The following is a 12718-nucleotide window of genomic DNA, read 5'->3' on the forward strand; positions in this document are numbered from 1 at the left end:
TCTCAGCAAGAATTTCTAGAAGGCTCCAAAGTTTGGGCCTGACCAGCTTTCACGCAGAGCGTTATTTCATCTAGCTTCAGGGAACCATGAGCTTCCAAACCTCATGTATCCCACTCTGTTCCCTAAGACTGCAAGTTCAAGATACTGGGAAACATCCTAAAAGCCCACCAACTCGTGATGGTTATTCAATTATGGATTCTCTAGGCAGATGAGCACCATTCAATGCTTTAAAAAAAATCCACGAGGGCTCCCCTGGTGGCACAGTGGTTGAGAGTCTGCCTGCTAATGCAGGGGACACGGGTTCGAGCCCTGGTCTGGGAAGATCCCACATGCCGCGGAGCGACTGGGCCCGTGAGCCACAACTACTGAGCCTGCACGTCTGGAGCCTGTGCTCCGCAACAAGAGAGGCCGCGACAGTGAGAGGCCCGTGCACCATGATGAAGAGTGGCCCCCGCTCACCGTAACTAGAGAAAGCCCTCGCACAGGAACGAAGACCCAACACAGCCAAAAATAAATTAATTAATTAATTTTAAAAAATTAAAAAAAAAATCCACGAAGCTTATCTATGTATGCTGGGATGAAACCACCACTACACTCTCAGTGCAATGAGGAAGAAAAACACGTAGTAGTGTGTATTGCACTCTTTCAGCTACAAAGGGGGCTGTAGATGGTTGCACTTGTATCAGATAGCTCTGGTTGAACACTGCTTTAAAATTCTGCGGTCAATCTCAGAATTCAGTGCCCAAAGGTTTGCCCCAGTTGTGAACGAGTCAGGGGAAACAAAACTTACAATGAAATTATTCTAGTCACTGTTTGACTTCTTCTATTCTATGGAAATTGGTTAAAAACTAGTTTTCTGCTAATGGCTTGTTACCAGGATACCATTTTTCCAATTACTCACAAAGAGCAGAGTTAATTAACCCTGCGATTTTGTTCCAGTGGGACTGTTCAAAATCATACTTCTTGCCATCCACAGAGGTTAAGTGGTGAATTATGAATGGCACAACAATAATAAAATTCTCAGAACGAACCTCTGGAAGCTTCAAATAGGTTTTCTTGGTAGGGTGGAAAGAGTGGGCAGAGAGAGGAAAGGCAAGTATTAATAGTCTGAAGGTCTGACACACTCAATTTTACAAAGCAATGAGCAAGCCGCCAAAGCCTCAATCAGAGAATTTGCCCTAATTCCATGCAACAAACATTGTTAAGTCACAGTATCTGAGAGACTATAGAAATAAATGCAATAGGAACAAGTAGTAACAGTATCTACTGCCAAATTAACTTACCTGGAGCCTCTTCGGAACTTCCACCAAAAGGGGATTTGTTACCAAACGCTGACCTGGGCGGCTCTCTCTGCAGAAAGGGAAGCAGACTGAAAATGGCCGCCCCACCTCGTTCTCCCTTTAATGAGTTCACACGGGATCCGTGAAGCCCTGACTCAGGTGAGTCCCCCAGGTGCAGGTCATTGAGAGGCAGCGCTGGTGCTGCCAGCGCTAGGAAGGATGGAACGCTGAGCCTGGGCTCTGGTTGCAGCCCCCCCTTCACCGGGAAGCCAGGTAAAAGCTGTAGTAGCACCTGTGGGCACGTCAGAAATGCAGAGTCATAGGCCCTGCCCCAGACCTACGGAATCTGCATTCTAACAAGATCCTCAGGCAATTCACAGGCACATACAATTTGAGGAGCACTAAGGGTGAGTAGCACTAATGAGAAATGCTGGCTGCACTGAATACAAAGAAGTAGAAAAGAGGGGGCCCTCTCTTTTCAGCCTTCCCTTACAAAACGTTCAACACTTACTATTTTCTCAAACCTTGGCATGACACTGATGCTTTGGGAAGACAGTCCTGCAGAGACGCACAACATCCCAGCTCACCCTGCGTCCAGGGGAGGAAGGTAGAGGAAGCCTGCAATGAAGGCTGAATCACAAACTTGGTCTTCAATCAGGCAAGTTCTCTGCCCTTTCGATCTCACTTACCCATCAGTAACATGAAGACTTCAGAACTAGACCATCTTCTAAGCCCCAGCCTAGGCAGTGAAGGTCTACCGTTCTCTCAATGAGAAAAATAACCTCCACTAAGACGCCTCCAGATCACAGATAAAAATGCCCTCCGATTTCCCCCCTTTATTGAGCACTGGATTACACAGGGCACCTGTGCCAGCGCCTCTTTAGATCTTTTTGGCTTTCCTAATTGTGCCAGCCACCCATCACTCCGCCAGAAGACCCTACATTTAATTGGGGCCAGCTGGTCTGCATTTCCCTGACTCTGCTTCAGGGAGCCCTCTTAGAAACTCCAAAGACACAGATGTGTGGAAGTCTGAGCTTTTCTCAGGATATCTGGCTCCTTCCCAGAAAGAAGGATAACACACACACATGCATACCTACAGAATCTGCGAAGATGAAAATAGTTTAGCTTTTTTGGTATTTGTCATGTAGGGATAACCATCTTGGTTTTCCACAAGCCACAGTGGCTATCAGTATAGCTGATTACTTTAAACGCAGAATCCCAGGGTAAAATGTCTCTTTAAACTTGATCCTTAAAGATCAAGTACCCTAAATTATATTCAAATATCCCTTTTATAATACCCTGACACCTTAGCCTTCAGGCCCTGAATATCACCATTATTAGCAGAACCATTCCACCTGCTCTCTAGAAGTTTCCTTGAGGTTATGGATCACAGATCTGCTTTCTGGTCACTTTTACTTACTGGGACTGCCTCTTCTTCTAAGCCCCTCAGCACCCCTCTTCTTTAGCGTAGGCTGCTAGCTTTTGTTCTCTAGTTAAGCATCCCCAGTTCCTCTTAAGATGTTCTTTAAAATTTCTTTAGTAGGCTCAGAACTCTTTTAAAGACCAGCACGGAGGGGGGACCTTCAAGATGGCAGAGGAGTAAGAAGTGGAGATCACCTTCCTCCCCACAAATACATCAAAAATACATCTACATGTGGAACAGCTCCTACAGAACACTTACTGAACGCTGGCAGAAGACCTCAGACCTCCCAAAAGGCAAGAAATCCCCCACGTACCTGGATAGGGCAAAAGAAAAAAGAAAAAACAGAGACAAAAGAATAGGGACAGGACCTGCACCTCTGGGAGGGAGCTGTGAAAGAGGAAAGGTTTCCACACACTAGGAAGCCCCTTCACTGGTGGAGACGGGGGGTGAGGGTGGAAAGCTTCGGAGCCACGGAGGAGAGTGCAGCAACAGGGGTGCAGAGGGCAAAGCAGAGAGATTCCCGCATAGAGGATCGGTGCCGACCAGCACTCACCAGCCCGAGAGGCTTGTCTGCTCACCCGCCAGGGCGGGCGGGGGCTGGGAGCTGAGGCTCGGGCTTCAGAGCTCAGACCCCAGGGAGAGGACTGGGGTTGGCTGCGTGAACACAGCCTGAAGGGGGCTAGTGCACCACAGCTAGCCGGGAATGTGTCCAGGAAAAGGTCTGGAGCTGCCGAAGAGGCAAGAGACCATTGTTTCAGAGTGCATGAGGAGAGGGGATTCAGAGCACCATCTAAACGAGCTCCAGAGTCAGGTGCAAGCTGCCCCTATCAGCTTAGACCCCAGAGACAGGCATGAAACGCTAACACTGCTGCTGCAGCCACCAAGAATTCAGTGTGCAAGCACAGGTCACTATGCACACCTCCCCTCCAGAGAGCCTGTGCAGCCCACCACTGCCAGGGTCCTGTGATCCAGGGACAACTTCCCTGGGAGAACAAATGGCATGCCTCAGGCTGTTGCAATGTCACATCAGCCTCTGCCACAGCAGGCTCACCCCACATTTCCAATTATAACTACCGTACCCCTCCCTCCTCCTGGCCTGAGTGAGCCAAAGCCCCCTAATCAGCCACTGCTTTAACCCCTTCCTGTCTGGGTGGGAACAGAAGCCTGAGGGCAAGCTACACGCAGAGGCGGGGCCAAATCCAAAGCTGAACCCCAGGACTTGTGCAAACAAAGAAGAGAAAGGGAAATTTCTCCCTGCAGCCTCAGGATCAGTGGATTAAATCCCTACTATCAACTTGAGGTACCTTGCATCTGTGGAATACCTGAACAGACAACGAATCAACCCAAAATTGAGGCAGTGGACTTTGGGAGCAACTGTAGACTTGGAGTTTGCTGTCTGTGACTGACTTGTTTCTGACTTTTATGTTTATCTTAGTATAGTTTTTAGCGCTTGTTATCATTGGTGGATTTGTTTATTGGTTTGGTTGCTCTCCTTTTTTTAATTACTTTTTGATTTTTTTATTTTAATAATTTTTAATGTTTTATTGCAGTAATTTTTTATTTATGTATTTGTGTATTTATTATTTTTTTTCTTTCTTTTTTCTCCCTATTCTTCTGAGCCATGTGGCTGACAGGGTCTTGGTGCTCTGGCCTAGTGTCAGGCCTAAGCCTCTGAGGTGGGAGAGCTGAGTTCAGGGCACTGGACCACCAGAGACCCCCTGGCCCCATGTAATATCAATTGGTGAGAGCTCTCCCAGAGATCTCCATCTAAACGCTAAGACCCAGCTCCACCCAAGGGCCAGCAAGCTCCCGTGCTGGACGCCCCAGGCCAAAAAACTAGCAAGAAAGGAACACAACCCCACCCATTAGCAGAGAGGCTGCCTAAAATCATACTAAGTACACAGACACCCCAAAACGCACCACCGGATGCAGCCCTGCCCACCAGAAAGACAAGATCCAGCCCCACCCACCAGAACACAGGCACCAGTTCCCTCAACCAGGAAGCCTACACAAGCCACTGAACCAACCATACCCACTGGGGGCAGACACCAAAAACAACAGGAACTACGAACCTGCAGCCTGCGAAAAGGAAACCCCAAACACAATAAGTTAAGCAAAATGGGAAGACAGAGAAATATGCAGCAGATGAAGGAGCAAAGTAAAAACCCACCAGGCCAAACAAATGAAGGGGAAATAGGCAGTCTATCTGAAAAAGAATTCAGAGTAATGATAGTCAAGATGATCCAAAATCTTGGAAATAGAATGGAGAAAATACAAGAAACATTTAACAAGGAACTAGAAGAACTAAAGAGCAAACAAGCAATGATGAACAACACAATAAATGAAATTAAAATTTTCTAGAAGGAATCAGTAGCAGAATAACAGAGGCTGAAGAACGAATAAGTGAGCTGAAAGATAAAATAATGGAAATAACTACCGCACAGCAGAAAAAAGAAATGAAAAGTATTGAGGACAGTCTCAGAAACCTCTGGGACAACATTAAATGCACCGACATTCAAATTATAGGGGTCCCAGAAGAAGAAGAGAAAAAGAAAGGGTCTGAGAAAACATTTGAAGGGACTACAGTTGAAAACTTCCCTAACACGGGAAAAGAAATAGTCAATCAAGTCCAGGAAGCACAGAGAGTCGCATACAGGATAATTCCAAGAAGAGACAGGCCAAGACACATATTAATCAAACTATCAAAAATTTAAAATACAAAGAAAAAAATTAAAAGCAGCAAGGGAAAAGTAACAAATAACATACAAGGGAATCTCCATAAGGTTAACAGCTGATCTTTCAGCAGAAACTCTGCAAGCCAGAAGGGAGTGTCAGGACATATTTAAAGTGATGAAAGGGAAAAACCTACAACCAAGATGACTCTACCGAGCAAGGATCTCATTCACATTCAAAGGAGAAATTAAAATATTTACAGACAAGCAAAAGTTAAGAGAATTTAGCACCACCAAACCAGCTTTACAAAAAATGCTAAAGGAACTTCTCTAGGCAGGAAACACAAGAGAAGGAAAAGACCTACAAAAACAAACCCAAAACAATTAAGAAAATGGTAATAGGAACATACATATCGATAATTGCCTTAAATGGAAATGGATTAAATGCTCCAACCAGAAAGACATAGACTGGCTGAATGGATACAAAAACAAGACCTGTATATATGCTGTCTACAAGAGACCAACTTCAGACCTAGAGACACATAGAGACTGAAAGTGAGGGGATGGAAAAAGATATTCCATGCAAATAGAAATCAAAAGAAAGCTGGAGAAGCAATTCTCATATCAGACAAAATAGACTTTAAAATAAAGACTGCTACAGGAGACTAGGACACTACATAATGATCAAGGGATCAATCCAAGAAGAACATATAACAATTGTAAATATTTATGTACTCAGCATAGGAGCACCTCAAAACATAAGGCAAGTGCTAACAGCCATAACAGGGGAAATCGACAATAACAAAATAATAGTAGGGGATTTTAACACCCCACTTTCACCAATGAACAGATCATCCAAAATGAAAATAAATAAGGAAATACAAGCTTTAAATGACACATTAAACAAGATAGACTTAACTGATATTTATAGGATATTCCATCCAAAAACAACAGAATACACTTTCTTCTCAAGTGCTCATGGAACATTCTCCAGGTTAGATCATATCCTGGGTCACAAATCAAGCCTTGGTAAATTTAAGAAAATTGAAATCATATCAAGTATCTTTTCTGGCCACAATGCTATGAGACTAGATATCAATTACAGGAAAAAAAACTGTAAAAAACACAAACACATGGAGGCTAAACAATACACTACTAAATAGCCAAGAGATCACTGAAGAAATCAAAGAGGAAATCAAAAATACTTAGAAACAAATGACAATAAAAACACGACGACCCAAAACCTATGGGAATGCAGCAAAAGCAGTTCTAAGAGGGAAGTTTATAGCAATACAATCCTACCTCAAGAAACAAGAAACACCTCAAATAAACAACCTAACCTTACACCTAAAGCAATTAGAGAAAGAAGAACAAAAAACCCCCAAAGTTAACAGAAGGAAAGAAATCATAAAAATCAGATCAGAAATAAATGAAAAAGAAATGAAGGAAATGATAGCAAACATCAATAAAACTAAGAGTTGGTTCTTTGAGAAGATAAACAACATTGATAAACCATTAGCCAGACTCATCAAGAAAAAAAGGGAGAAGACTCAAATCAGCAGAATTAGAAATGAAAAAGGAGAAGTAACAACTGACACTGCAGAAATACAGAGAATCATGAGAGATTACTACAAGCAACTACATGCCAATAAAATGGACAACCTGGAAGAAATGGACAAATTCTTAGAAAAGCACAACCTTCTGAGACTGAACTAGAAAGAAACAGAAAATAAAAACAGACCACTCACAAGCACTGAATTTTAAACTGTGATTAAAAATCTTCCAACAAGCAAAAGCCCAGGACCAGAGGGCTTCACAGGCAAATTTTATCAAACATTTAGAGAAGAGCTAACAACTATCCTTCTCAAACTCTTCCAAAATATATCAGAGGGAAGAACACTCCCAAACTCATTCTACGAGGTCACCATCACACTGATACCAAAACCAGACAAAAATGTCACAAAGAAAGAAAACTAGAGGCCAATATCACTGATGAACATAGATGCAAAAATCCTCAACAAAATACTAGCAAACAGAATCCAACAGCACATTAAAAGGATCGTACACCATGATCAAGTGGGGTTTATCCCAGGAATGCAAGGATTCTTTAATATATGCAAATCAATCAATGTGATACACCATATTAACAAATTGAAGAATAAGAACCATGTGATCATCTCAATAGACGCAGAAAAAGCCTTTGACAAAATTCAACACCCATTTATGATAAAAACCCTCCAGAAAGTAGGCATAGAGGGAACTTTCCTCAACATAATGAAGGCCATATATGACAAACCCACAGCCAACAACATCCTCAATGGTGAAAAACTGAAACCCTTCCCACTAAGATCAGGAACAAGACAAGGTTGCTCACTCTCACCACTATTATTCAATATAGTTTTGAAAGTTTTAGCCACAGCAATCAGAGAAGACAAAGAAATAAAAGGAATCCAAATCGGAAAAGAAGAAGTAAAACTGTCACTTTTTGCTGATCACATGATACTATAGATAGAGAATCCTAAAGATGCTACCAGAAAACTACTAGAGCTAATCAATGAATTTGGTAAAGTAGCAGGATACAAAATTAATGCACAGAAATCTCTTGCATTCCTATACACTAATGATGAAAAATATGAAAGGCAAATTAAGGAAACAGCCTCATTTACCATTGCAACAAAAAGAATAAAATACTTAGGAATAAACCTACCTAAGGAGACAAAAGTCCTGTATGCAGAACAGTATAAGACACTGATGAAAGAAATTAAAGAAGATACAAACAGATGGAGAGATAAACCATGTTCTTGGATTGGAAGAATCAATATTGTGAAAATGACTAGACTATCCAAAGCAATCTGCAGATTCCATGCAATCCCTATCAAACTACCAATGGCATTTTTCACAGAACTAGAACAAAAAATTTCACAATTTGTATGGAAACACAAAAGACCCTGAATAGCCAAAGCAATTTTGAGAAAGAAAAACGGAACTGGAGGAGTCAGGCCTCCTGACTTCAGACTACACTACAAAGCTATGGTAATCAAGACAGTATGGTACAGGCACAAAAACAGAAATATAGATCAATGGAACAGGATAGAAAGCCCAGAGATAAACCCACACACATATGGTCACCTTATCTTTGATAAAGGAGGCAAGAATATATAATGGAGAAAGACACCTCTTCAATAAGTGGTGCTGGGAAAACCGGACAGCTACATGTAAAAGATGAAATTAGAACACTTCCCAACACCATACACAAAAATAAACTCAAAATGGATTAAAGACCTAAATGTAAGGCCAGACACTATAAAATTCTTAGAGGAAAGCATAGGAAGAACACTCTTTGACATAAATCACAGCAAGATCCTTTTTGACCCATCTCCTAGAGAAATGAAAATAAAAACACAAATAAACAAATGGGACCTAATGAAACTTAAAAGGTTTTGCACAGCAAAGGAAACCATAAACAAGATGAAAAGACAACCCTCAGAATGGGAGAAAATATCTGCAAATGAAGTAACTGACAAAGGATTAATCTCCAAAATATACAAGTAGCTCATGCAGCTCAATATCAAAAAAACAAACAACCCAATCCAAAAATGGGCAGAAGATCTAAACGGACATTTCTCCAAAGAAGATATACAGATCGCCAATAAACACATGAAAGGATGCTCAACATCACTAATCATTAGAGAAATGCAAATCAAAACTACAATGAGGTATCACCTCACACAGGTCAGAATGGCCATTATTTAAAAATCTAGAGCCAATAAATGCTGGAAAGGGTGTGGTGAACAGGGAACCCTCCTGCACTGTTGGTGGGAATGTAAATTGATACAACCACTATGGAGAACACTATGGAGGTTCCTTAAAAAACTAAAAATAGAATTACCATATGACCCAGCAATCCCACTACTGGGCATATACCCTGAGAAAACCATAATTCAAAAAGAGTCATGTACCACAATGTTCATTGCAGCACTATTTACAATACCCAGGACACGGAAGCAACCTAAGTGTCCATCGACAGATGAATGGATAAAGAAGATGTGGCACATATATACAATGGAATATTACTCAGCCATAAAATGAAATGAAATTTAGCTATTTGTAGTGAGGTGGATGGACCTAGAGTCTGTCATACAGAGTGAAGTAAGTCAGAAAGAGAAAAACAAATACTGTATGCTAACACATATATATCGAATCTAAAAAAAAAAAAAGGTTCTGATGAACCTAAGGGCAGGACAGGAATAAAGACACAGACGTAGAGAATGGACTTGAGGACATGGGGAGGGGGAAGGGTAAGCTGGGATGAAGTGAGAGAGTAGCACTGACATATATACACTACCAAATGTATAATAGATAGCCAGTGATAAGCAGCTGCATCACAGGGGTATATCAGCTCGGTGCTTTGTGACCACCTAGAGGGATGGGATAGGGAGGGTGGGAGGGAGATGCAAGAGGAAGGGGATATGGGGATATATGTATACATATAGCTGATTCACTTTGTTATACAGCAGAAACTAACGCAACAATGTAAAGCAATTACACTCCAATAAAGATGTTAAAAAAAAAATCAATTTATAAAAAAATAAAATAAAATAAAGAGCAGCACATGGACTTGAAATCAGTATTCTGGATGTGGAAGAGGGCAGGACTCAATCATGGCTGTTTTGCTGGTTCTCTTCTTTGAGAAGGAAGTGAAAGGATCGCATCACATGGCAGAATGTTTATTGAGATATAGTTCATGTTTTCTTCTTTCTGTTTGTCTTATCATGGCACCCAGACCAGGTAGTGGGACTTCTGTGCTCCCATGCTTCTGGGGAAGTTTGTGTTGCAAGGTTAAGAGAAGAAGTTGTCCTCAGAACATTCTTCTCTTTTCCAGGATCTTGTACTTGTTTTCAAATTTGGAGGGTGGTAATAAGGGCAGAGAGAGGGCAGTGTCAATGCAACAGAAAGGTTAAAGCAAGAGAAAAAAAGATGAGATGCCCCAAGTATGGGCAAGGAGATGGAGATAATCCACAAAATTGTGGAGACCTTTGCCCTGTGGGGTTTAAGAGACGTGGTCTGTTTTTGGAGAGGGGAACGCCTGCCTGGGGGACCAGATGAGTTGGAGATCCCACCTGGGTAAACAAATATTCTCAGAACAAGCTTGGCACAAAAGCAACTGAGACATTTGTATTCAAGAGACCCCACTCTCCCCACTCAGGTTTGGTAATGGAGATTTCAGTGGAGGCTGTGATGGATTAAAAATAAAGGAATATTTCCCCCACTTTCTGGCAACAACTCATGTCTCCAAAACTTGGATGTGACCCCTGGGAAAGGTAGGGGAGCCTCCAAAAATGATTGAAATTTACTTTCCCTACAGCCTCCCAGATTATAGGTTTACAGTCTGAATTAGAGAAAACGAAATACTTTAATTTTTTTTTACATCTGCACTTATTGTTTAAATTTTATTTCCATTATAACTGTATGAACTATTGTGAAGGGACTCAAAAGAATGATTTCTTGCCTCAGTGAAAGTCCTATCTAATCTTGAGATAATACTTTGATTTCTCTTGATGATGAAAGGTATTATAGCCAAATAGAAAGCAATGTGACTACTTGCCTTGTCATTTTATCTCTCTGTGTCTTAATTTCCTCCCCTGATAAATAGGGATAATAATGACATAACTTCACAAAGATTACTGATAGAATGTGAGATTCCCATGCAGATGGCAATATTAAATTTGTAATACCCATGGGATTTGTAGCATTTATTTAGGATATGGGTTAAAAGCTTGGTTTCCAGTGTCAGAATATCTGGGTTTATGCCCTGGTTTATGCCTATGTGAGTCTTTGTAGTTCTGGGTAAGCTAATTACCCTCCCAAGACTTTAACTTCTTCAACTATAAGACGGGAATAATAATAGTAGCTAGTTTGTAGGGTGGTGTGAGAATTAAATAATATAACCCATGTAATGTTCCTAGCAAAGTTCTTGGTACATTCTAAGTGTTAATTAACTACTATACATTGGGGAAGTTGAGATAAAACATTTTACGAAATTAAACACATCATATAAATGTTAAGTCATCATTAAGTACTTGATATTTCAGTTTATTTGAAAAGAAATTTTCCCATTTTTTAAAAGAAATTAAACATCTGGACCTAAAATATATATAATTATAACAACAAAAGGAGAGAATATTTATATCCACAGATGGGAACTATTACTTATTTGGGTCTAAAAATAACCCAACACCATGATATAACTCAGATCCATAAATACTCATGGGATGATTAACCAATGCAGAGTTAAAGTACAGTACCCAAAACTTCTTTTGTGCACATATGTCTGAATATGCACATCTTTAAAATGAAACAGTTTTCATTAATTTGCCAGGCATCTGATACAAAGGTCTAATCAATAATTCATCTTGGCAAAGAAACTCATTACTCAGCCAAGACTATGATGAAAATCCTGTCAGGAAGCCTTGCTTTGGCTAAACAAAACAACTAAATTAAGTGCAAAGTGAATAATCCAACTTTCTATAAATCATTCATTTCAGGATTAAACATTATGTATTTCTCCATTAAATATGCATCCCAGGCCTGGACATGTATTTATTTCTATAGTGCTCGGTCCTGAGGGATAGCCAACACAGTCTTCTTGGAGTCTCTTTGAAACTACCAGCCCACTGGGCAGAACAAAAGCAAATAAAGGAGAGTTTTGGAGAAGCCAGGAATTGAGAACTGGAAGTCCTCAAAGCCAACCTTTCACATAATCTGGTTATCCCCTCCATCACTACTCTGAAGGCTGGTCATCCTCTTCTGTGTAAACACTACTGTGAATGGGGGGTTTACTACCCATTTTAGTTAAAAATCTTTCCATTTCAAATGACAGAAAACCCAATTCAAACTAGCTTAAGCAAAATGGGAATTTATTGCTATATATCTCGGAGCATGAATAGTCTAAGTCCATACTTTCAGTCTTGGCATAATCAAGACTTAACCAATGTCACCAGGGTTTGTTCATTTTTCCCATATTTATTCTTAGCTCCTCTTTCTCTCAAGTAGACTCTCCTTGTGGTGGCACAATGGCAGCTGCAGTCTTCTATTCCCTCCTTCAGGGCCAGCAGGTAAAGATCATCACCCTGGATAACTCAAAGGAAACTCAGAATTGTTTCTTTTTGGCTCTAATTGGCCTAGCTTGGGGCTTGTGCCCATCCTTGCTCAGTGGATTGAGAGGGGTGGGGTAGGTCTACGCAGTGTTCTGATACCCCAGGCTCGGTTTACATGCCATGGCTGTGGGGGGATGAGTCAGCTGCAGTGGAACTATAATGAAAGGGAAGAAGAGAGATATCAAA

The 12718-nt window shown here is 41.1% G+C and overlaps 1 long non-coding RNA gene across 1 annotated transcript in view; it reads right to left on the reverse strand.

Moving 5' to 3' along the window:
* Positions 1–12718, reverse strand: part of LOC137759716 (uncharacterized) — a 177416-nt gene that overhangs the window by 156760 nt on the left and 7938 nt on the right. The window lies entirely within an intron of this gene.

Source organism: Eschrichtius robustus, chromosome 2, assembly GCF_028021215.1.
Source record: "Eschrichtius robustus isolate mEscRob2 chromosome 2, mEscRob2.pri, whole genome shotgun sequence".
NCBI lineage: Eukaryota > Metazoa > Chordata > Mammalia > Artiodactyla > Eschrichtiidae > Eschrichtius > Eschrichtius robustus.